We start from the raw sequence: 26,733 nt of genomic DNA, 5'->3' as shown, positions 1-26,733 counted from the left end.
ACCTGCATTGATAGTGTCAGCAATATCAAACTTTACAGATATTAATTCATACAAACTGCATGTCTTCTCAATTAAACCGGACTTCAAAGATCAGTGTAGAAATTGCCACAATGTTGGTCATTTTACAAGGTTACTATGCCCTTAAGCTTTTTGCCGAGAGACATGAGAATTAGCCAGGCTCCCACCAATGTGGGTTTGAAAGGTTTATTGAGGCCCTTTTTGTTTACCCCTAACCAAAGATTTGCAGGTTAGGTGAATTGGCCATACTAAAGTGCCTATAGGTAAAAACAATGACTGCAGATGCTGGAAACCAGATTCTGGATTAGTGGTGCTGGAAGAGCACAGCAGTTTCAGGCAAAAGCCCTTCATCAGGAACAAAGGCAGTGAGCTTGAAGCGTGGCGAGACAAGCTAGAGGAGGGTGGGGATGGGGAGAAAGCAGCATAGAGTACAATGGGTGAGTGGGGGAGAGGATGAAGGTGATAAGTCAGGGAGGAGAGGGTGGAGTGGATAGGTGGAAAAGGAGATAGGCAGGTAGGACAAGTCCGGACAAGTCATGGGGACAGTTACTGAGCTGGAAGTTTGGAACTAGGGTGAGATGGGGGAAGGGGAAATGAGGAAACTGTTGAAGTCCACATTGATGCCCTGGGGTTGAAGTGTTCCGAGGCGGAAGATGAGGCGTTCTTCCTCCAGGCATCTGGTGGTGAGGGAGCCCCAGGACCTCTATGTCCTCGGCAGAGTGGGAGGGGGAGTTGAAATGTTGGGCCATGGGGCAGTGTGGTTGATTGGTGTGGGTGTCCCGGAGATGTTCCCTAAAGTGCTCTGCTAGGAGGCGCCCAGTCTCCCCAATGTAGAGGAGACCGCATCAGGAGCAACGGATACAATAAATGATATTAGTGGATGTGCAAGTAAAACTTTGATGGATGTGGAAGGCTCCTTTCGGGCCTTGGATAGAGGTGAGGGAAGAGGTGTGGGCGCAGGTATTACAGTTCCTGCGGTGGCAGGGGAAAGTGCCAGGATGGGAGGGTGGGTTGTAGGGGGCGTGGACCTGACCAGGTAGTCACGGAGGGAACAGTCTTTGCGGAAGGCGGAAAGGGGTGGGGAGGGAAATATATCCCTGGTGCTCTTTGGAGGTGGCAGAAATGTCGGCGGATGATTTGGTTTATGCGAAGGTTTGTAGGGTGGAAGTTGAGCACCAGGGGCGTTCTGTCCTTGTTACGGTTGGAGTGGTGTGGTCTGAGGACGGAGGTGTGGGATGTGGACGAGATGCGTTGTAGGGAGTCTTTAACCACGTGGGAAGGGAAATTGCGGTCTCTAAAGAAGGAGGCCATCTGGTGTGTTCTGTGGTGGAACTGGTCCTCCTGGGAGCAGATCCGGCGGAGGCGGAGGAATTGGGAATACGGGATGGCATTTTTGCAAGAGGTAGGGTGGGAAGAGGTGTAATCCAGGTAGCTGTGGGAGTCGGTGGGTTTGCAAAAAATGTCAGTGTCAAGTCGGTCGTCACTAATGGAGATGGAGAGGTCCAGGAGGGGAGGGAGGTGTCAGAGATGGTCCAGGCAAATGTTAAGGTCAGGGTGGAATGTTCCACCACAGAACACACCAGATGGCCTCCTTCTTTAGAGACCGCAATTTCCCTTCCCACGTGGTTAAAGATGCCCTCCAACGCATCTCATCAACATCCCGCACTTCCGCCCTCAGACCCCACCCCTCCAACCGTAACAAGGACAGAACGCCTCTGGTGCTCACCTTCCACCCTACCAACCTTCGCATAAACCGAATCATCCGCCAACATTTCCGCCACCTCCAAAAAGACCCCACCACCAGGGATATATTTCCCTCCCCACCCCTTTCCGCCTTCCGCAAAGACCGTTCCCTCCGTGACTACCTAGTCAGGTCCATGCCCCCCTCCAACCCACCCTCCCATCCTGGCACTTTCCCCTGCCACCGCAGGAACTGTCAAACCTGTGCCCACACCTCCTCCCTCACCTCTATCCAAGGCCCTAAAGGAGCCTTCCACATCCAAAGATTTATCTGCATATCCACTAATATCATTTATTGTATCCATTGCTCCCGATGCAGTGTCCTCTACATTGGGGAGACTGGGCGCCTCCTAGCAGAGCGCTTTAGGGAACATCTCCGGGACATCCGCACAATCAACCACACCGCCCCGTGGCCCAACATTTCAACTCCCCCTCCCACACTGCCGAGGACATGGAGGTCCTGGGCCTCCTTCACCGCCGCTCCCTCACCACCAGACGCCTGGAGGAAGAACGCCTCATCTTCTGCCTCGGAACACTTCAACCCCAGGGCATCAATGTGGACTTCAACAGCTTCCTCATTTCCCCTTCCCCCACCTCACCCTAGTTCTAAATTCCAACTCAGTTACTGTCCCCATGACTTGTCCGGACTTGTCCTACTTGCCTATCTCCTTTTCCACCTATCCACTCCACCCTCTCCTCCCTGACCTATCACCTTCATCCCCTCCCCCACTCACCCATTGTACTCTATGCTGCTTTCTCCCCACCCCCACCCTCCTCTAGCTTATCTCTCCACGCTTCAGGCTCACTGCCTTTATTCCTGATGAAGGGTTTTTGCCCGAAACGTCGATTTTGAAATTGCCCGTAGTCAGGGGTAAATATAGAGTGGGGGAGTGGGTCATTCTTTGGAGGGTTGGCGTGGATTTGCTGGGCCAAAGGGCCTGTTTCCACACTGTAGGGAATCTAGTCTAATCTAACAGATAATGCCTCTGGCCTAAGGCTTTCATGTCTTAATAAAAGTATAACCAAAGGGGAGTGGCCAGCTAGCCTTGGTTTAGATTAGAGTTTTTAATTCAGTTCAGTGACTGTGTGTGTATAGAGCGCGCACATGCACGTGTGTGTATAGAGTGCGCGTGTGTGTATTTTATTTATATATATACACACACATACATACATGTAATATAGAGAGAGATCTAGCTGGGTACACTCTCTCTCTCTAACTTCAGACCCTGCTTTGTACTTAGGGATGTGCTTATTGGGACTGTTCAAAGTATTTTCAGAACAGCATCATTAAGTTGGGATAGTCATGTCAGGTTTTTGGATAGGATAAGTTATCTGGCATTCTATTTTCTGTTCTTTGCGTTTCATTATGTAATTTTGTAAATAAATTCTGTTTGTTTAAAACTTGGCAGTCGGATCAGCTAATTTCACTCCAGGAATATCCACTTCCCTAAAACAAATAGCAAAGTTATGGTCTGGGCTACCTGCTTAAAAATATTTTGAGGGGTCAGGCCTAGTCCATAATAAAATCAACTCTCAATAGGACTCACCTAGGAACATAGAGCAGGGAACGATCAGTCCTTCCTGTGCCTATTAGATTGTACTGACTGGCTCTTAACTCCATTCCCTATCTATATTCTATAACTCTCAAACATTGCCTAACAAAAACAGCCTGCCAGATTTAAAGTTTGTTTTTGGTTTACTTGCAATTCCTTTCTTGAATAGTTTTATTACATCTGCTAAATCTGCTCTCTGGAATTTTGGACATTATTGCTGCTCAGATAATGGAATTCTTTCTTTCGAACATAGGCCACCAGGTCCTTGAATATGGTAAGAGTTGAGTCTCAAGTTCTCCCAGTCCTTTTACCTCTGATTGGTTGTCTTCATTGCTCAGTCCTTTGAGAACAGGAGTTGGGACATTATGTGGAGGTTGTACAGGGCATTGGTGAGGTCACTGCTGGAGTAGTGTGTCCAGTTCTGGTCACCCAGTTATAGGAAGGATATTATTACGCTGGAGGGGGTTCAGGAGAGATTTATCAGGATGTTGCTGGGTATGGAAGGTTGGAGTTATAAAGAAAGGATGGATAGGCTGGGACATTTTTCATTGGAGCTTAGCAAGTTGACAGGTGACCTGATAGAAGCTCATAAAATAATGAGAGGTATAGGTAGAGTTGGTGATAGTTGACTTTTCCCTAAGATGGGAAATTTCAAGACTTGGGGCACATTTTTAAAGGTGAGGGGAGAGAGATTTAAAAAAAAAAGGTAAATTTTTTTTAAAAAACAGGGTGGCTCGTGTTTGGAAAAAACTTCCTGAGGAAATAGAGGACGTAGGTACAATTACAACGTTTAAAAGACACTTGGATAAGTACATGACTGGAGACAGTGAAAAGCTTGGGTCAGAAGTGGAAAGGTTTGGAGGCATATAAGCCAGGAGCAGGCAGGTGGGACTAGTTTAGTTTGGGATTCTGTTCGGTATGGACTGGTTGGACCGAAGAGTCTGTTTCCATGCCATATGACTCTGCTGCTCAATGTCTATTTCCTCACTCCCCATGATAATCTTTCCTGTCTCCTCTTTGGAGGGACTAACAGCTACTTTAGCTACACTCTTCATTTTTACACTGGTGAGGGGGGAGGAAAAAAAATCATTTCTCTTTCCCCTCTATCGTCAAATTCTGGTGGTCTTTGCTGGTTTCTAAAACACTCCCAATCCTCAGCTTGCTACTTTTGTTTAAAAAAATCACAAGTCTCTTAACTAGCCCTGCTGTTAAACAATAACCAGCTTGGAGCTTGAGTTTTTCGGGCTTCGGGTTTCTGAGCTGAAGGCTGAACTGCAGACACTGATGGATCAAGGAGGGGGAAGTTACCAGGATCCTTTTGTACCAGGAAGCAGCCACCTCTTACGATAGGATGATCTGATCAGGCTCAGAGATAGGATAACGTGACTTCAAAATGGGGCACCCAAAGTAAAGGAGTGCAGCACTGCCATCTTTTACCTTTGCCCAACAGACTGGTTTGGGAGAAGAGGGCTCTAGCCCATGGGGCACTGGCACCAATATTGCGACAAGTGAGATGCGTGCCATTGGAGAGTCTACAGCTCAACCGAACTGGGATTGGTGTTCTCGTGACCTGCATAACTAGCGGAGTAGAGCAGGTTTTAAACTAAAAAAGTAAAGGCAAGGACAAATTTGAGAAGTTATAGGGAATTCAAGAGTGGAGAAAAGGCAAAAGGGGAAGGAATTCATGCTGGAAATAATAAACTGAATGATAGGAAAGGTGACAGTAGTTTTGTACAGACTCTCTGATATTAAACTAAATGGTAGCACCAGGTATTGAGCAAGAACTAGTGGGGAACTTGCCAAAAGGGTGCGACAATGATCATACAGGGTTTTAATCTACATTTGGACTAGAAAAACCAGATGGGCATTAACTGAATTACTTCGTCCAGCATGTGATGGTATCAACCAGACAGCAAGCTATACCAGAGATGAGGTGCAGGCCCTGCTCCAGAGGTGAGTAATAACATCTTTGAACAGGTTGATGAGAAAATATCTATACCAGATCTGGTTTTGATCAGCAAAATAGGATTGATTACTGACCTCAATGAAAGCGGGCTGCAGCAATCACAGTATGATTGAGTTTTATATACAGTTAAATGAGGAGAAGTTCAAAGTTAGATTAGTTCCCTACAGTGTGGAAACAGGCCCTTCGGCCCAACCAGTCCACACCGACCCTCCGAAGAGTAACCCACCCAGACCCATTTCCCTCTGAATGATGCACCTAATACTGTGGGCAATTTAGTATGGTCAATTCACCTAACCTGCACATCTTTGGACTGTGGGAGGAAACCAGAGCACCCGGAGGAAACCCACGCAGACACAGGGAGAATGTGCAAACTACACACAGGCAGTTGCCAGAGGCTGGAATTGAACCTGGGACCCCTGGTGCTGTGAGGCAACAGTGCTAACCACTGAGCCACCGTGCTGTGGGCCCAAAAGCTACTTTGAATTTAAATACAGTACAGCTAAATATGAGGGCATGAAAACAGAGCTAGTGATGGTGAACTGGCAACTGAGATCGATGGACAGGTCATTAGAAATGCATTGGCAAACATTAAGGGGATATTCCAGAATGACAATTCTTGGGATGGATCCACCTGGTTAACTAAAAAATGTCAAAGGTAATATCAAACTCAAAGGAAATACAAAATTGTGCAAAGATTGGTGGAAGGTGAGAAGATTGAACAAAGTATTAAAACAGCAAAGAATTACACTAAGATAATAAAATGGGAAAAATTAGATGATGACAATAAGTTAGCCATACATACCCAATTCCCCTCCTTCCCCAAGGTGCAGAGTGAAAAAACTTTTGTTCTTTAAGAACATGCAACAGCCAGCCTAGTAGCTACTTAAGTTATCAGAGGGTGAGCAGTAAGTTCCTCTGCTTTCACAATCCGGGATTTTAGAATGAGATGCAGAGTTGAAACACATCACAACCCAGTACGCCATCCTCTTCTGGTCTCTACTAAAGTGCATCAGCTGCAGGCAGGAATTCACCATATGGGGAGCTCAAACTACATTCCATGTGAAGTTGCAGTGAAACATATTCCATCTGTTTTGAATGAAAGTGACTAAAACAAGTCGGTGTTGCTTTCTGTGCCAGCTTTTTTTCTAAGCCTTCATTTATAATCCTGCCGCATTTAGCTCAAAAGTTGTGATGTTAGAATGGAAATGCCCTAAATTTAAATTTGGACAGAGCTCAAATTGGGTTAGATTATATCACATATGCCAAGTTAGTAGGAATTTATACCCTGTGACCTTTATAATCTGAGGTAGGCTCGTCTCATCCCACCCTGGCTCAACACTGGAAGCCTTTTGGCTTCACGCCAGTAATTGCAAAGTCAGCCCCACTTCCCTGCTCGTCCCCGGCATCCCAACAATATTTTCTCCCAATACTTTCAAGTCAAAAATTTAACCCATTGAGTATACTGCAAATATCCTTCATGGTATTAAAGTATCTCTTCCAGATCTCCCCTCAGCCTGCTCAGTTTTAGGAACAGCAATCCAGTTAGAATCATAGAATCCTTACTGAGTGGTAACAGGCCATTCAGCCCATCGAGTCATCCCACATAGACCCTTATTGTATCCTTGTACCTGCATTTCCCATGGCCAATCCACCTAACCTGCACATCTTTGGATTGTGGGAGAAAACACACAGATACACAGGGAGAATCTGCAAACTCCACACGGACAGTTGCCAGAGAGTGGAATCAGTATCAGGGACCTGTCTTTTTGAGGCAGCAGTGCTAACCACCTCTACATCTATCTGCAACCGCAATGCTTAGAACTCCCCTAGTAAATCTCTTAAGTAATCCCTCCAAAGCCTTGGCATCCTTCCTGAACACAGTGCTGGGAGCTAGATACATCATGCCAGCTGATATTTTGCATAACTTCCCAACTTCTGCAGTCTATTTATGAAGCACAGCACCTCGTATTTTATTAACTGCTTTTTTAACTTGTCCTGTCACCTTCAAGGGTGTGTACATAAACATCCCCAAATGTCTCTGTTCTTGCACCCTCTTTGATAATGTGCCATTTAGTTTGGATGGTGTCTCAGTATTCCTGCCAAACTGCATCACCTTCCAGTTCGTACATCAAATTTAGTTTGCCATGTCTGCCCATTTTGTCATATGTCTATGTCCTCTTGAAATCTAGTAAACAGTGCGAAACATTGTAATAAAGTTTCACGTCGCCTACAAATTCCAAAATTGTACACTTCCCCCACGCCTCCACGATAGTCATTCAGGACTCGATGCTCTAGGCAGACTTCTGTTCAGGCTAAAAGACTGACTGCCTATTGAGAGACAGATGGACATTTTCTATCCTTTTAGATGCTGGTACTTCTCAGTTTATCTTAAGGGCTTCAATTTTGTTAAGTCTAATATCAGGAAGTTTATCAAATACTTTCCTAGGCTCATGGTGTAGTAATAGCAGTCCTACACTTGGGTCAAAGGGCCACCTGCTCCAGAGAGGTCTCATCACAAGTGGGAGCAGGTTGGCTGAGATACCTATGAAAAAGGCTCTTATGGTACAGTGGTAGCATCCCTATCACTAAACCAGAAGGTCCAGATCCTACATGCTCTGGAGATGTGCCAGATGTTTGAACAGTTTTATTTAAAATACCTATCAAACGCCTTTTTAAAACTGATATAAACAACATCACTTACTCCGACTTCATCCTCTCTCTGTTCAGTAGGCTCAATTAATTCATTCAAAGACCATTCACTCCTAATAAATCTTAGCTGACTCTCCTTTACTATTGAATCAAATGACTGTTTTTTTTAAAACCAGATTATTTCTAAACGCTTCCCTACCATCAGCCTTAAACAGACTGCGCTGTAATTGCTAATTCTATCCTTCTAATTTTTTTTGGCCTCCAACATGATGGAGCAGTGTTTCAGAGAGATGTTTTGGATGTGGAGGGCAGCTCTGCTAATAGCCTAAACTCCTTGACCCTGGTTGCCCAGAGCTGGAAGCAACTGAGCAGCGTGCAATGTCACTTCTGGGACTGGCTGAGTCAACCACGCCAGGTGGTCACGGGTAGGTTAGACTTTTATTCCTTCCCTGAAAACAACAAGAGCGAACAATTGGAGCTCTCCTGACAATCCAAAAGCTTTATGGTCACATTTTTCAATGCACCAGCTTACTGTGATATTCTCTAGATATCAATGCATGATGTGCCTTCACTTACCAACATAACTGCTGAAAGTTTCATTTGCGAATCGAATTTGAGTACTGCTCACAAGGCCAACACATATTGCCGACCCCTAACCTTAGGAGGTAGTAATGAAGAGCCTTTTGAAGTCTCTGTGGCATAGGTAAACTCACAACATGGCTGGAGTCCTCCAGATGTTCGAATCATCAAATAGTGAAGGAATAGTACTATAATTCCAAGACAAGATGGCATTCGACTTGAAGGGAACTGGTGGATGGTGTTTTCATACAATTACTACCCTTTCTATGATTAACAGAGATTGGGGTTTGGAAGATGTTATTGAGGAAGCAGAGTCCCTGCAGTTTATCTAGTGGGCACTGCTGCCACTGTGTGCACTGGTGGCAGAGGGAGCAAACATTTAAGGCAATGGATGGGTACCAATGCCTCCTGGGCATAGATAATTTTGAGCTCAGGTGGTGTTGGGGCCGAGGCGAGTGGTAAATATGCCATTACACTGCACCTGACCTATGCCTCATATATGGTGGGCAGTCTTTGGAGAGACAGACGGTGAATTGTTGAGAGCAGCATTTCTAGCTTCTGAGTTGTTCATATAGACAATACTAGTATGTCTGCAATGCATCTCTGGTTGATTGTAACCCCTTGAGATGTTGAGAAGGAGGGACTCAGTGATGGTAATTCTATTAGAATGTCACAAAGACACTGTTAGAGAGAGAGACAGTTATTCCATGACTTGTGAGAAATGAACTTCTTGCCACCTGGCAGGGAAACTGATATTTCCCTTGCTCTGACTAGACTTGACTTCACATTTCTTTGTCCCTCCCGGAACATGATCAGAACAAAGGGCAATAAAATCCAAGGAATAAACAAGCTTATCTCCAGCCTGGGCAGCATACAGTCTGGATGACTCAACATTGAGTTCTCCAATTTCAAACAACCTTCCCACCCAACCCAGCCCCAGCTCCTCCCTTCCATTCCTTTGACCAATCTGATTCATCCCTCCCATCGACCAACCAGGTCCTACCCACCACCTGTGTTCACCTAACACTACCTCAGCATGCCGCTACTCTTCCCCACCCCACACCCCAACACCCACCTTATCTGTAGCTCCCCCTACCCCCGCATCTAGTCCTGAAAGGTTAGACCCAAAATGTTGAGTTCTCAGTCTCCTAATGCTGCCTGGCTCGGTGTTCTTCCAGCCTCCTGTTTCTCTACTAAGGAATAAAAATAAAACTGAGAATAGCAGTGGATTTATTTTTGCTTACAAAGATAGATTATAAAGTGACAAAGTATCACTTGCCTCTAAACAGGGTTGAGACAGTTGTGAAGGACAGATCAATGCCAAATCCACCATTCTTGAGTGATTTAGATCAAATGAGTACAAGACTATAACAACGCTGTTAATCTCATGATCAGGGAAAGCCAACCTTCCAAAATACACAAATCTAATCAATGGCAGTGTTTACTGAAGGGGAAACACAAAAAGTGGCAGAAGGGGTGACCTTACATAAATATTCTGCAATTAGTATTCTGGGACATTAATAATTTCAGCACAAAATAAACCCAGCAGCACTGAAATTAATTAAAAGCAAAACTGGATTAATTTAGTACCCAAATACTACCACAAACCAAGTTATAAGACCTCCAACATTTTAAAACTTAACAATTCATTGCAGTAATTACAGGTTTGGAATTCACCAACTGTAATTAAATATTCAAGCACTTAAGCATCAAAACTTAATGGTAATACTTATCCCCAAGGCCACTGGATGGGTTTAATGCCAATATCATGGGAGAAAGTCTGACCTTCAATAAATAAGAGTTGTCATAGAAAACCGTAATAGGGACAAGTTAAAAACTGCTTTCAGTATGTCCAGCAGCTTGGTGGAAAAGTCACAAGGCATGCTTGAGGATTGCCCTGGCTATACTTGACTTCACGTTTCTTTGTCGGATCCTAATGTCCACAGGATGTGAGGCAATTAAATGGGCCATATTTGGGACATTGAGTGCCATCCAATTAATGGAAAATATCAAGAATTGCAGGCACTCACATTCAATGAGTAATTTTAAGACGTAAAAATGTGACAATGCATTGACCAAAAGCATGGTCAAAAAGCTAGATTTAAAGTGGCAACTTAAAGGAGAACGGAAAAGTTTAAAAAGGTAAAATCACCATAGTCCCAGAGGACCACAGTGAGATGACTGCTGGTGATTGAAACAGAGGGTCATTATGCCTCAGGTAGGGGGTGATATTGGTATGGGATCTCAGCCAATGTGGGAATTGAACCTGCATTATTAGTATCACTTTGATTCACAAACTATCTGCCCAGCCAACTGAGACAATCAATCCCCGAAAGCGGTGTACAACTGTATAAGAAATAGAAGCTAAAATAGACCATTCAAGCCCTTCACCCAGCTCCATCATTCAATAAAAATTCTAACTGATTTATTTAGATGCATCATCCTGTTTAACGGTATTCAATACACTTAATCCCCAAGTCTCTACAATCTTGGGAATTGAGGAGAGGGGAGTTGGTGTATTCAGGGAAGTGATCCTGGAAGATAGTTGAAGGTACAGGATATGAAGAATGCACAAGGCCAGAATTCCACAGGAAGGTTGTAGGATTAAAAAGTTACAAAACAGGGCAGAGGGGGGTTTGGAAAACAAGAATGGGAATTTTAAAGGTGCTTCTGGGCCTGGAGCCAATGTTGATCAGTGACCATAATGAATGGTAATGCGTAAGTAGGACATGGTTTAAGGGAACAAGTTCAGACTACTTCAATGGTTTGGATTATTTGAGAGATCAGCACACAATGAGGAAGATCAATTCTCTGCTGAGTATATTAAAAGAAAAATCTCACAATACCAGGTGATAGCCCAACAGGTTTTTTTGGAAGTACTAGCTTTCAGAGCACCGCTCCTGTATCACGTGGTTGTGATCAAGGATGGCACTCTGATAGCTAATGCTTCCAATTAAACCTGTTGGGCTATCACCTGGTGTTGTGAGATTTTTAACTTTGTCCACCCCAGTCTAACACCGGCACCTCCAAGTCACTGCTGAGTATGATATGCCTTGTGTAATGAAGCTTGGGTTAAAGATTTTCACAGATAAGGAGGGTGGCAGTATGTGCAAGAATCACCCTGTGACTGTCTGGATTGTGTTACCCTAGTCAGCCATACTTATTGTAGTAAAATGATACTACCAGTTTCAGAGGTTAGTACAATCAAAGCAGTAAACACTTAGGGCCAAGGATTTTGTCAAATTGCAATGGTCTCCTTCCGATCAGAAAGGTGTTGTGAAACTTGAAAGGGTTCAGAAAAGATTTACAAGGATGTTGCCAGGGTTGGAGGATCTGAGCTACAGGGAGAGGCTGAACAGGCTGGGGCTGTTTTCCCTGGAGCGGAGGCTGAGGGGTGACCTGATAGAGGTTTACAAAATTATGAGGGGCATGGATAGGGTAAATAGGCAAAGTCTTTTCCCTGGGGTCAGGGAGTCCAGAACTAGAGGGCATAGGTTTAGGGTGAGAGGGGAAAGATATAAAAGAGACCTCAGGGGCAACTTTTTCACACAGAGGGTGGTACGTGTATGGAATGAGCTGCCAGAGGAAGCGGTGGAGGCTGGTACAATTGCAACATTTAAAAGCATCTGGATGGGTATATGAATAGGACGGGTTTGGAGGGATATGGGCTGGGTGCTGGCAGGTGGGACTAGATGGGGTTGGGATATCTGGTCGGCATGGACGGGTTGGACCGAAGGGTCTGTTTCCATGCTGTACATCTCTATGACTCTATTGCATTATACTATGTGCTTCTGACATACCATGAACTATTAACAGTCTCCACAGAATGTAGGGATCAAAGGTCAAAATAGTATGAGAAGTGAAAGAGATTCCGATATGGGCAGGAACACCGTGGTCGCTTGTAAGCGATCAGTCGAAGTTAATGTGATAGCTCAGTAAAAATCAAAGCCTGCATTACTACATAACTGCATTATATTTTGAAGGGATGAATTTAAACAAGCTATCTAACATGTGCACATTGGGAAGAGCTCACATTTGTAAATATTCAGCCTGGAGCCCAGTTATATGGTAAATATTCAGCCTGGAGGCCAGTTACAAGTGGAGTTCCGCAGGGATCAGTTCTGGGTCGTCTGCTGTTTGTAATTTTTATTAATGACTTGGAAGAGGGAGTCGAAGGGTGGGTCAGTAAATTTGCAGACGATACGAAGATTGGTGGAGTTGTGGATAGTGAGGAGGGCTGTTGTCGGCTGCAAAGAGACTTAGATATGATGCAGAGCTGGGCTGAGGAGTGGCAGATGGAGTTCAACCCTGTCAAGTGTGAGGTTGTCCATTTTGGAAGGACAAATAAGAATGCGGAATACAGGGTTAATGGTAGGGTTCTTAGTGAGGTGGAGGAGCAGAGGGATCTTGGGGTATATAGTGATAGTTCTTTGAAAATTGCCACTCAGGTGGATAGAGCTTGTAAGAAGGCCTATGGTGTATTGGCGTTCATTAGCAGAGGGATTGAATTCAAGAGTCGTGAGGTGATGTTGCAGCTGTACAGGACCTTGGTAAGGCTGCATTTGGAGTACTGTGTGCAGTTCTGGTCACCTCACTTTAGGAAAGATGTGGAAGCTTTGGAGAGGATGCGGAGGAGATTTACCAGGATGTTGCCTGGAATGGAGAATAGGTCGTACGAGGATAGGTTGAGAGTGCTAGGCCTTTTCTCATTGAAACGGCGAAGGATGAGGGGTGACTTGACAGAGGTTTATAAGATGGTCAGAGGAATAGATAGAGTAGACAGTTAGAAACTTTTTCCCCGGGTACAACAGAGTGTTACAAGGGGACATAAATTTAAGGTGAAGGGTGGAAGGTGTAGGGGGGATGTCAGGGGTATGTTCTTTACCCAGAGAGTGGTGGGGGCATGGAATGCGCTGCCTGTGGGAGTGGCAGAGTCAGAATCATTGGTGACCTTTAAGTGGCAATTGGATAGGTACATGGATGGGTGCTTAAGCTAGGACAAATGTTCGACACAACATCGTGGGCCAAAGGGCCTGTTCTGTCCTGTATTGTTCTATGTTTACAGAGGGAGTGCAACAGAATCAACATTCAAGTCTAGAGCCAACAAAGGCATCGATAAAGATTTCAGAGGAGCTGAGGCAGGCACAGAGACTGGTAAAGGTTGAAAGCTCAGCGCAGGGTCAAAGTGCAGACCATGTTTATGAACAGTCTGGTTCAGCCTTAAACCTTCCAGAAGTGAATCGTCACCATGAAGAGGCATGCTCTTGGTGGCACTTTCATCCGAGACTGAAGGGTCGGGTTTCAAAACTCTTTCAAGATGAGATGACACAAGTTAAGATGACACTGTCTTAATACTGAAGGGATGCTGCGCTGTTTAATATTTTACAGATAAGACTTTATTACAAGCCCCATTTAAATAAGGTGGATGCAAAGGGTTCCAGAGTCCTGCTTCAAAGAACAGGAAAGTTCTCCTAATGTCCCGGCTAATTGTTATCCCCTAATTAACATCACGAATCATCACTGTTGGATGCAAGTGTTATGTATTATACCTCTATATGAAAATGGTGTAGTTAGTGGATGCGCCCTTTTCTTTACCTGATCCTTTTATTCTGACAAGCCCTCAGTCTGTATAGCATCGCTTAGCAGCATGCTATTTTTTCAGCTTCTGAGGCAGTAGACAACATGCTGAGAATTCCCCCCCAGGAAGTGTTATCACAATTCAGCTGTTAAAATAGGCTGTGCCAATCCTGATCCATCTGAGAAGGATGTAGACTACATCTACTCATCTAAACCAGCTATAATGATCGAATCTCTTTACATTGAGGTAATGGCAGCAGAGGCCCGCAGCCTGAATCTTTTAGCCTTTTTACTGATGGTGCTGAGATAAGAATTTTGACATCGTTACAATGGAATGAAAACTGGATACCTAAGATAGTAAGGAAAGTTTGCTGAAGTATGTCTGAACCAAAGACTCAGTAATTTGGAAGTCTCCTGTCCTATGCATTTGCTGCTCTGGTAGAATTCACAAAATGAGGTTTTGTGCATATAAGGTTTTGCTATCGTAAGTCTGTCTAACAAGAACTGTATAGTGCAAACTCACAGAATCATAGGATGGGAAAAGCATACAAAAAAAGGCTTTTCATTCTGTTGATGCCATGCTGTGTAACACTAACTGTACTTGGCTAACCCCACTCACTTCGTGTTTTTCTCTTCAGTTCAATTAATTATCCAATTGCGGTTTAGATAGATATATTCTAAGCAATCCATTCAGAGAGGTTATTAAACATTTCTGGAGCAGGTGGGAATGAACTCTGGCCTCCTGGTTCAGAGATATGGACACAAGCCACAAGAGCCCTCCATAGTCTTTCAGAAGCAATGATTGCATTACCCTCCATCACACGGACAGGCAGTGCATTCCAGATCCTAACCACTAACTGCATATAAGGTTTCCTCATGCTGCTTCAATTTTTCTTCAGGCTATCTAGCTTTAGATTTGCAATAACATACAAACCAGTTAGATAATACAGTAGAAACCAAAACTTGATCAAAATTAGAAGCAGATTTACCACGAGTCAAAAATGAACGAACTATTACAGAAATTGCTGTAAAAACTCAGCAGTTCTGGCAGCAACGGGTCATGGTCCAGGAGGAGGTATCTGAGAGCGGGCTGAGACCTCAGTACGTCAGACCACAATAGCACCACCCTTGCTAGCAGGCTTAACTACAAAGTCAGGGTCGGATACATGAGCAGCTAGTCATTCTCCCAGGATGACCTTTACCCAGTCCTTTGTCCACTGTTTTTCCTCTCACTTTGGGCTCCACTTCCACCTATTGTTTACCACTCCTATCCCCATAAACCCCTACCACCCCTCGGCATTAAATAGCAAGCTTTTCCTAATATTTTGCTTTATTCATTTGTGGAATGTGGGTATTGCTGACTGTGCCAGCATTTATTGCCCATCCCTTGTTGCCTTTGAGGTGGTAGTGCTGAGCTGCCTTCTTGAACCGCTGCAGTCCACTTGTGGGAGGTCATGTCATGGCAGGGCAGAATAGAATATAGCCATACATACTCAAATGAATATAGGGAAAAACTTTCACACTGCCAATTACAGCATTGACTTAGACACAGAAGTTCCTAGGCACAGCTTCTTTTACTACAAGAAGTTAGACAACACAGAAATAAAATGCTGAAAAATGTGTTGCTGGAAAAGCGCAGCAGGTCAGGCAGTATACAAGGAGGAGAGTCGACGTTTCGGGCATAAGCCGAAACACCGATTCTCCTGTTCCTTGGATGCTGCCTGACCTGCTGCACTTTTCCAGAAACACATTTTTTAGCTCTGATCTCCAGCATCTGCAGTCCTCACTTTCTCCCACAGAAATAAAATGTCCAGCATTACAGGAAAGAGTTCAGTCTAGCAGACCGTGCTGGCACCTAATTTCCAGTCAGCACTGGGCCCTGGCTCTGCACCACGCTGGCAACATGCCATGCTGGACACCCCCTATTGGGGGAGGCCAGAAGGTCAGCTTATCCTTACACCACTATGGGAGGAGGTCACCACACCATGCCATGCCAGAAGGCCTAGCTATCATCATTCTTAAGGGTCACTGGACCCCGAAACAGCAAGCTTTTCCTCCACAGATGCTGCCAAACTTGCTCAGTTTCTCCAGCAATTCGGGTTTTTAGAATCATAGAGATGTACAGCATGGAAACAGATCCTTCGGTCCAACCCGTCCATGCCGGCCAGATATCCCAACCCAATCTAGTCCCACCTGCCAGCACCTGGCCCATATCCCTCCAAACCCTTCCTCCTCATACACCCATCCAGTTGCCTCTTAAAATGCTGTAATTGTACCAGCCTCCACCACGTCCTCTGGCAGCTCATTCCATACACATACCACCCTGTGTGTGAAAAAGTTGCCCCTTAGGTCTCTTTTATATCTTTCCCCTCTCACCCTAAACCTATGCCCTCTAGCTCTGGACTCCCCTACCCCAGGGAAAAGACATTGCCTATTTATCCTATCCATGCCCCTCAATTTTGTCAACCTCTATTAAGGCCACCCCTCAGCTTCCAATGCTCCAAGGAAAACAGCCCCAGCCTATTCAACTTTTCTCTACAGCTCAAATCCTCCAACCCTGGCAACATCCTTGTAAATCTGGTTTCTGATGACCTGCATCCACACTTTCTTGAAATAACTATTAAGTCAGTAAAGATGCTGATGAGAGTTCTTGCAGAGACGTCACATTGAATGAACAATGAAGAGAGTGCTGGCGATGGCTAGGTAACACTAAAGTAAACGTGGTTTCGGACAGGCTTCCAGGTGGTCTGGTGATACAGAACAAGCTTGCATCTTATTTACTGCACTGTGAAACGTTTAAACCAGCTCTTCAAACCAAGAGGCAGAAGTAATTATCGGCACACCCAGCTATCAACAATTTCTCAGCCGCAAAGTTGCCCCGAGGGCTAAATTAAGTTAAAAAAAACTTGGATGCCAAAGTACTGTAAGCTTTCAGCAGACATTTTAGAGCAAAGGTCAGAAGCAGAAGGGGTGTGGAGGAGTGGGTGGAAGGGAAAACCTTTCACTTTGCATAACCCTCCCTTCGCTTCTCCAGAATAGTTATCACTGACTGCAGAGACAGCTTTTAGTCACAAGTACACAGCAAAGTCCAGAGACTGACTGCTCATTTCTTGCATTAATAGAGGGAAGTGAGAAATTAAAGAGAGGAAGTAGAGCTTGCTGCAATTCAAGCAATACTCTAAACTTGCATAGTCATTATTGTGCCAATATTTGTGACCTACTCCCAAAACAGTTCACCAAACCCTGCCCACAAGCTCCACTTAGCAAACAATATTATACCAGTTAAAGCCATTTACAAACTAGCTTGATTTCAGCAGTTTGTATATTTCAGTTAAATCCTCTTTCATCCTGGCTTTCAAAGCCAAGCCAATCTTTCCTCTTAGCTAAAATACTCTAATCCAGGTAGCATCTTTGGATAGATCTTCTATACTCTGTTGAACATATCCTTCCTTTAACTGTGTACATAGTGCTCTCGTTGCAATCTACTGTTATTGTAACCAGAATTAGCATAACCTCTCTATCAATAGATAATGAAGGTGGAAAAGCACAGCAGGTAAGACAGCATCTTATCCGTGTGACCAGTTTATATAAAAGCAAAAATGCTGCAGGTGCTGGGATTCTGAAATAAAACCACAAGGTGGTGGAGCTTGGTGGGCTCTCTCTAGTCCTGAGCGGAGACACTCCAGGCCCAGTCCCACCTGCTCCAAAGGTGTGCAATGACATCTGAGCTGGTTGATTAGGAACCCAAATTATGTTAAAAACGTGATTGAGCTTGGTGGGCCCCCTTGTGGAACAGTGGTAGTACCCCTAGACCAGGAGGCATGGGTTCAAGTCCCACCTGCTCCAAGGTGTGTAACGACATCGCCGAACAGGTGGATTAAATAAACAAAAGGAGCTGGGGGTGCACTCACTACTCATGCATGCAGAGCCCATGGCATCACGGTCAGTAACATGGCCTACATCAAAGACATCTGAAGTTGAACCAAACGCAATGCAGAAAATGCAACTTATTTAAACTTTCTACTTTTAAAGTTAAATGAAGATTGGAGAACAGAAAATGCAAAGTTGTCCCTGGTTTCTACTTTCTACATTAAGGTACATATTTTATTTATCTTGTGTTTAGCAGTAATTGGAGCAGCAAACAAAGCGTGTGTGAAAGCAGCTGAGGAGGTTGGTTTGCCAGACAGCGATGGGTATGTTGGGTTGGGGCAGGGTGGGGGCCTGGTGAGCAAGGTGGCATATGAGGTTACGAGGGGATTAAGCAAGGTGGTGGTGATCAGCAAAAACACAGTCGGGTGGTAAGGATTCAGACAACGGGTGCACCAAAATGAAGCGGTCAACTGCACCGTATGTGTGCCGATGGGCAGACTGAGTATGGACGCCATGTCCCAGGTACACACCAATGGGGGCACTTGCACCATCACCCCATTTCAATGTGATTGAAGATACAGCGAACACAAAATGCTCGAAATACACAGCAGCTCTAACTGCATCACTGCAGAGAAAAACAAAAAAGTTTATTTACCTGTGACATTAGTTATCAGTTCTGACAAAACATCATTAATGTGCGATATTAATTTATCTCAATACAGGTGGAGATTTTTTCAGAATTTTATATCTTTATTTAAGACTAGACAGTTTTAAATGCTGTTGGAGGTTTACAAATTGGTCAAAGAACCAGAGAGAACTCCCTGGCCTTATTCACAAAGCGCTGTGGGATCCCTGGCTTTAACCTGAGGGGAGAGGGGTGGCCTCAGTTTAATGCCTCACCCAAAGTAAGCTGTCACAACTTAAAAGGACACCAAAAGTCAGGCTGGACTTACTGCAAATATGAACATTTAAGAATACAATATATTTTGCTCTTTAATCTAAAGCCATAAAAGGCAATCCTTTCCACCATAAAACTTCATAGGAGCACACAGTAAAAACTATATTTACCTGACAGTGCTAATACAGCAGTTTTTACCCAGCTATCCTTGAACCAGGGACAACTTTGCATTTTCTGTTCTCCAACCTTCATTTAAAAGTGGGAAGAAATTAGCCAGACATTTATCAGAGGCATCAACTTTGATAACAACTGGATCATTTTTAAAAAAACCGTCAAGCATGGTCACACCCAGAACAGAGAACAGTTCAGCAAAGAAACAGGGCCTTTGGCCCACGATATTTGCACTGATCAAGATGCCATCCTAAACTAATCCCATCTGTCTCTGTATGGACCATATCCCTCTATTTCCTGCCTGTTCGTGTGGCTGTCCAAATGCCTCTTGAATGTTGCTACCATATCTGCTTCAATCACCTCCCCTGGCAGTGTGTTCCAGGCAACTTCTGTATACCAGCATCTCCTTGAAACTCTCCCCCTCTCACCTTAAATCTCTGTCCCCTACCATTTGGCATGTCTACCCTGGGAAAAAGACCCACACTACCCTCCCTATCCATGCCACTCAGGATTTTAAATACTTGTATCAGGTTGTTCCCCCAGCCTCCGAGACTCGAGCAAAAGCAATCCAAGTTTGTCCACCTCTCCTTATAGCTAATACACTCCAATCGAGGCAACATCGCGGTAAACCTCTTTCGCACCTTCTGCAAAGCCTCCACATCCTTGCTATGGTGTGGGGACCAGAGTTGCACACAATACTCCAAATATGGCCAAACTATGTAGCTTTATATAGCTGCAACTTTTATCCTCAATGCCCCCACTGATGAAGACAAGCATGACTTACACCACCTTTAACATCTTACCCACTTGTGTTGCCACTTTGAAGGAGATATGGCCTTGCACCTCAAGATCTCTGTATATTAATGCTCCTAAGGGTCCTAACATTTACTGTATACTTTCCTCTTGCATTTGGTCTCCCAAAATGCATCACCTCACACTTGACCAGATTAAATTCCATCTGCCATTTGTCTGCCCAACCTTTCACCTGATCTATATCCAGCTGTATCCTTTGACAATCTTCCTCACTACCCACAACTCCATCAAATTTATGTCAAAGCTTAATGAGACATTATATATTACCAACAGAGGTCCGAGCACTGAAGCTTGTGGAACACCACTGGTTAGAGACCTCCAATCAGAGAAACACCCCTCCACAACTACCCACTGTCTCTGACCAAGTCAACTTTGTATCTAATTTATTAACTCACTTTGGACTCCACATGATTGAATCCTCTGGACCAACCTACCATGAGGGATCTTGTCAAATGCTTTATTAAAGTCCACGTAGACTACATCCACTGCCCTCAGTCATCTTTGTCACTTCCTGATAAGCTTCAAACACATTTGCGAGACAACATCTCCCTTGTATTAAGTCATGCTGACTATCCCTCATAAATGCATTCTTTTCCAAATGCAAGTAAACCCTGTCCCCAAGTCTTCTCCAATAATTTCTCTACCACTGACGTAAGGCTCACCACTGTTATTTTCTAGATTATGTCTGTTGTCTTTCTTAAACAAAAGAATGACATTGGCTATTCTCCAGTCCTCCCAGACCTCACCTGTGGCTAAAGAGGATACAAAGATCTCTGTCAAGACTTCAACAACCTCCTTCCTTGCCTCCTTCAATATCCTGGGATAAATCCCAGCATTCCCTGGGGACCCATTCACCTAACTGCCTCTCAAGACACCCAGCACCTCTCCCTTATTAATATTGACACACCCTAGAATATTAACATACCTGTCCCTAATCTAACCATCACCCAAGTCCTTAGCCTTGGTGAATAACGATGGGAAATACTCATTAAAGATTTCGCCTACTTCCTCCAGCACCTGACACATACTCAACTCTTACAGAAATGTACAAGCCTATTGCCAAATAAAAGTAATTTTGGCTGAATCATCACTCTTCTGACGCAGAGTACAAAGGTAAAGATACTTTGGACTGTACTTTCTTTGCACTAGTTTAGGCTCACCAACGCACAGCAATATATCTCTCTGCTGCATTTTGAGGACACTAACTCTCCAGAAGATCGGAACGTGCCAAAATTTGAAGAATGACTTCCTAGACACTGCAAGCAACTTGGGAAGAATATCCAGTACACCATTACCAAAGCATATTTATTTCCCCGCCTCATTAGTGAGACCAATATTGCAAAATTGCAAAAGGGCTATTTGAACTGGGCAGTGTTGTTGGAGGCCAGAGGGAGAAGGTCTAAAAATATGTTCAACCAGATTTGGCCTAACTATTCAAATCACAATGTAAAAGTTTGATCCTCAAAGCATGAATCACCAGTTAAAAGCAGCAGACGTGTTTATGAACAGAATTCACATCTTGTGAGATGTAATTTCAAACCACTGATATCGTGCATTTATGCTCAGATTTTAATTGGAGAGAAATACTTTCAAATCCTACAAACCTTCTCAGAAGAAAATCATCCCTTTAGGTCAGATACGCAATGAGCCAAACTGTTGCCAAGGTAACACATCAAACTCCAGATCAGCCCGCTTTCTGTTATACAGAAGAACTTTTAAAATTCCTACAGTGTAACAAGGAAAGCTCTGGCATTTTGAACATGGGCCTGTGGTCATAATCCCTGAGCAACTGAGGCAATCTTAGCCACGTAACTATGGGACACCATCAACGATAAGAGTTTCCCACGGGGTGATTGGATGGGGGAAAAATGGAAGATCAACCCAGTTCACTGAGCTGGATACAATTACTGAGCGTGTCTGCAGCCCACCCACTTTAGCTGGGAAAGGGATTTTGATTGGGGCAGGGAAATTGTTGATATATGAAGAAATACTGTGTGCGAGATAAGGAGTCTTAAGTTCTCCTTATTAACTCTTTCCACTCTGGAGGTGATGCAGTAGTAAAAGGAAATTTAAAAAAAAACAGTCCTTTCATGTATAGTCTGAAAATTAGGGCTGGACCATTCAGGAGTGATGTTAGGAAACACTTCTACACACAAAGGGTGGGAGGGGTTTGGAACTTTCTTCTGTAAGAGGCAGTTGTTAATATTAAATCAGAGACAGATACATTTTTGTTCAGCAAAGGTCTTAAGGTATGTGGGCCAAAGGCAGGTAGTTGCAATTAAGTCACAGTTCAGCCATTAACTCAGTGAATTGCCTATTCCTGTTTCTATGTAACAGCTTTGATTAGGTGCTTTTAACCTTGAAGATAGCACATTTGCATAATTTTAACAAAGCTGTAAATTTTATATCATCCAAGTTAGTTATTTGGGGTGCTCCATTTTCATTAAATGCCCCCTCAAAATCCACAAAACAATCACGATAAAGACGAAGTACAAATCCTTTACTACATGCCCTACAGGTGAAAAAATAGAGTAAATGAAGTTCCAAAGATCAAAGACCTGATAAGAAGGTGGAAACTTAATTTTCCTCACGGTTTTTGTGACGGGTTTGAGTGAGAAAGTGAGGGAGAAATTCGCCCTCTTCCCTACTTCCAAAAAGCACAGCTCAACAACACAAAACTATTTTCAAATTCCAAAACTGCTGTGCTCTAGTTGTGGCAGTCACCTGACTTCCATTTCATGTTACAGTCCCAAAAACAAATTAAAATACACGTGGGCTCTTACACAACACCGTAAAATTTGGAATCAGAAGGTAGTGATTTGGGTCATTTAGTCTGCTCAGTGACTCAATGAGAGCATGTTTGACGGTAGTAAACAACGGCTTCTGTTTTCCCTATATTTAACTAAAGGCATTTTCTGCTCATCATATATACATATTGGATAATATAGCCTGACAATTTAACAGTGGCATAATTCAGGAGGGTGCTGACAAAATGCAGCTAGGTACAGACAGAGCACAGCCGGTATTACGCCTGAAGAATGACCTGGAAACTGAGGGTCATTGGAGGGTGAATGTAGCAGCAATTTGGTATGCAGCCGTTTCTCAGAGGCTCAACGAAAGAACATGACTTGTTAAGTTACTCTAAGTGCTACCTGAGGGAAGATCGACTCGGAAATCAGAGAGTACACTCTGATATTCAATCCAAGACCCTGTAGCACTTTCAACATTAATCTCAAAAAGCAGCTGGAGCATCAGTTTAAGGTTGTATCTCAAGGACAGAGACACTGACTCCACTCAATACTGGAAAGAGAGAGTCTAAATTGCACGCTCATGTCCGAAAGTATGTTTTAAAGCCACAATCTTCAGATTCAGACAGAAGGCCGCTCACTGAATTTTTCACATAGCTTTATCCCATTGAACTTTAAAAGCATTCACAAGTGGTGTCGATTTCAAAAACCATAGAAAATTGCTGGTTTACAAAACAATAATCCCAGAACAGAATTAACTCCATTGTGAGCTTGGTTTATATGCTCCATTTCACTCAATTAGTTAATGAAACAGTTATTATAGGCATCAGTAATGCCTGACCTCACACACCTCTGTCTCACATTTCAATCCACATGTGCAGCCTCATAATAGAACCATGCCCCCAGGGATAATTTATCACTGTCAGAAGGAAATAAAACCCTGAATACAGCATTTTATACATTCACTGCTTTCATAACTATACTTACAGTAGGTGCATTTGGGTTTAAATGGAGAATTGATTTGAAGTCTGTTTCTGGGCTGTGTTTCAATGACCTGTATCTGAAACCCATATTTACATAGTCCGCCTTAGACCAGAAGACATAGGAGCAGAAGGAAGGCCATTCGGCCCATCGAGTCCACTCCGCCATTCAATCATGGCTGATGGGCATTTCAACTCCACTTACCCGCATTCTCCCCGTAGCCCTTAATTCCTTGTGACATCAAGAATTTATCAATCTCTGCCTTGAAGACATTTAGTGTCCCAGCCTCCACTGCACTCTGTGGCAATGAATTCCACAGGGCCACCACTCTCTGGCTGAAGAAATGTCTCCGCATTTCTGTTCTGAATTGACCCCCTCTAATTCTAAGGATGTGTCCATGGGTGCTAGTCTCCTCGCCTAACAGAAACAATTTCCTAGCATCCACCCTCTCCAAGCCATGTATTATCTTGTAAGTTTCTATTAGATCTCCCCTTAATCTTCTAAACTCCAATGAATACAATCCCAGGATCCTCAGCCGTTCCTCATTACTTTAGACCTACCATTCCAGGGATCATCCGTGTGAATCTCCGCTGGACACGCTCCAGTGCCAGTATGTCCCTCCTGAGGTGTGGGGACCAACAATGGACATAGTACTCCAAATGGGGCTTAACCAGAGCTTTATAAAGTCTCAGTAGCACAACGGTGCTTTTATATTCCAACCCTCTTGAGATAATTGACAACATTGCATTCCCTTTCTTAAATCACGGACTCAACCTACAGGTTTACCTTTAGAGAATCCTCAACTAGCACTCCCAGATTCCTCTGTACTTTGGCTTTACAAATTTTCTCACCGTTTAGAAAGTAGTCCACACTTGTATTCTTTTTTTCCCCAAAGTGCAAGACCTCGCATTTGCTCACATTGAATTCCATCAGCCATTTCCTGGACCACTCTCCCAAACTGTCTAGATCCTTCTGCAGCCTCCCCACTTCCTCAGTTGTACCTGCCTGTCCACCTAACTTTGTATCATTGGCAAACTTCACTAGAATGCCCCCAGTCCCTTCATCCAGATCATTAATATATAACGTGAACAGCTGTGGCCCCAACACCGAACCCTGCGGGACACCGCTTGTCACCGGCTGCCATTCCGAAAAAGAACCTTTTATCCCAACTCTCTGCCTTCTGTCAGACAGCCAATCCTCAATCCATACCAGTAGCTCACCTCGAACACCATGGGTCCTCACCTTGCTCAGCAGCCTCCTGTGTGGCACCTTATCAAAAGGCCTTTTGGAAGTCTAGGTAGACCACATCCACTGGGTTTCCCTGGTCTAACCTACTTGTCACCTCTTCAAAGAATTCCAACAGGTTTGTCAGGCACGACCTCCCCTTACTAAATCCAAGTTGACTTGTTCTAATCAGACCCTGCTCTTCCAAGAATTTAGAAACCTCATCCTTAATGATGGATTCTAGAATTTTACCAACAACCGAGGTTAGGCTAATTGGCCTATAATTTTCCATCTTTTGCCTTGATCCTTTCTTGAACAAGGGGCTTACAACAGCGATCTTCCAATCATCCGGGACTTTCCCGGACTCCAGTGACTTTTGAAAGATCTCAACCAACGCCTCCGCTATTTCCTCAGCCACCTCCCTCAGAACTCTAGGATGTAGCCCATCGGGGCCAGGAGATTTATCAATTTTAAGACCTTTTAGCTTTTCTAGCACTTTCTCTTTTGTAATGGCAACCATACTCAACTCAGCCCCCTGACTCCCTTTAATTGTTGGGATATTACTGTGAAGACTGATACAAAGTACTTATTAAGTTCTCATCCGACGCTATGTCATTCAGTGCCATAGATTTAATTTTGTTCTTAACTAACAAGGCAACCCCTCCCCCTCTGCCCACCTCCCTGTCTTTTCGATAAATTGAAAACCTTTGGATGTTTAACTGCCAGTTCTGACTCCCCTGTAACCACGTCTCTGTGATGCCTACCACATCTTAATCATTCACGATGATCTGTGCCATTGGTTCGTCTGCTTTGTTATGAATGCTACAAGCATTCAGGTAAAGTGCTTTAATGCTAACTTTCTTATCATTAGAGATATTGGAAGTCATAAGATGTTCTAAGTTATCCTTCCTTTCTGCTGCATTCCCAGTCTGTCTCAAGTTTAAATCTGCCTTCTTCGCAGACTGTCCATTAGTCTCAAGGAGGACTCTCTTTCACTCTGTTGTAAGAGGTCTGAGCACACTGCAGCCAATGTTTAGGCCTCATCTCCATTTAAGCCTGTCAGAGACAACTGAAATAGGAGGCTCCTTTTTGATGCTTCTTTCTCAACTTGGATGCTCTCAGGCTAGAGATTCCCACCAGTTGTTAGGAACATCACGTTGTTTCAGGAGCTTATGAAGATATCTTAAAGTGTTTCTTCCACACCCTGCTTGTCATGACAAAGCTCAGAGTGGAGAGCTCACTTAGGAAGTCTTGCATCAGGCAGCGTGGCCAGTTCAACACAACCCATTGACCATCACCTGGGCCTGGATAATGGGTTTGTTGGCCTGAGAAAGGACCCAGTGCATTTGCCGGATAATGCAGAGACATTGGTTAGGATATTTCTCAAGGGATTGGAGGTACTTGATGTATATTACCCATGTATCGGACATACAGGAAGGCTGGTAATATTGCTGCTACTATGAATTTTTGTAATCATGCCTGTCAGCAAGTTGCTGGAGTTCCTGTGCTCTTTCGATACACCATCTGTTCTTTCGGCCACACTTTTTTTTTGTTGGCTCCTGACTTTCATTTGCCAGTAGACCTGCTTTCTTTCCTTCGTGTATCGTAGATGTTTCCAGCTCAGCATCACCTTCTGCTCTCAGTTTAGTAGCTCCTGGTTATTCTCTTCACTTGGTGTCAGCTGGTGTCTTTATTTTGTTTGCTCATGGGATGCTGGCTTCATAGGCTCGGCCAGTACTTCATGCCCATCCACAATTTTCTAGATGGTAGTTAAGAGCCAACAACATTGCTGCAGGTCTTGAGTCACATTGATGCCACATCAAGCAAGGATGGCAGATTTTCTTCCCTAATGGTCATTACTGGATGAACGCAGCACGGCTGTGTGTACTGGCCAATAAACATCCTCGAACCAACATTGCAGATAACAAATTAAAGGGCATTCTCTTT

At 44.0% G+C, this 26,733-nt stretch overlaps 1 protein-coding gene across 2 annotated transcripts in view; it reads right to left on the bottom strand.

Moving 5' to 3' along the window:
• LOC140480893 (diacylglycerol O-acyltransferase 1-like) overlaps positions 1-26,733 on the bottom strand; it is a 129,660-nt gene that overhangs the window by 60,072 nt on the left and 42,855 nt on the right. The gene's annotated exons all lie outside the window — the stretch shown is intronic.

The sequence above is a fragment of the Chiloscyllium punctatum genome, chromosome 8 (assembly GCF_047496795.1).
Source record: "Chiloscyllium punctatum isolate Juve2018m chromosome 8, sChiPun1.3, whole genome shotgun sequence".
Classification (NCBI taxonomy): domain Eukaryota; kingdom Metazoa; phylum Chordata; class Chondrichthyes; order Orectolobiformes; family Hemiscylliidae; genus Chiloscyllium; species Chiloscyllium punctatum.
This window is presented reverse-complemented; position numbering and strand designations above follow the sequence as displayed.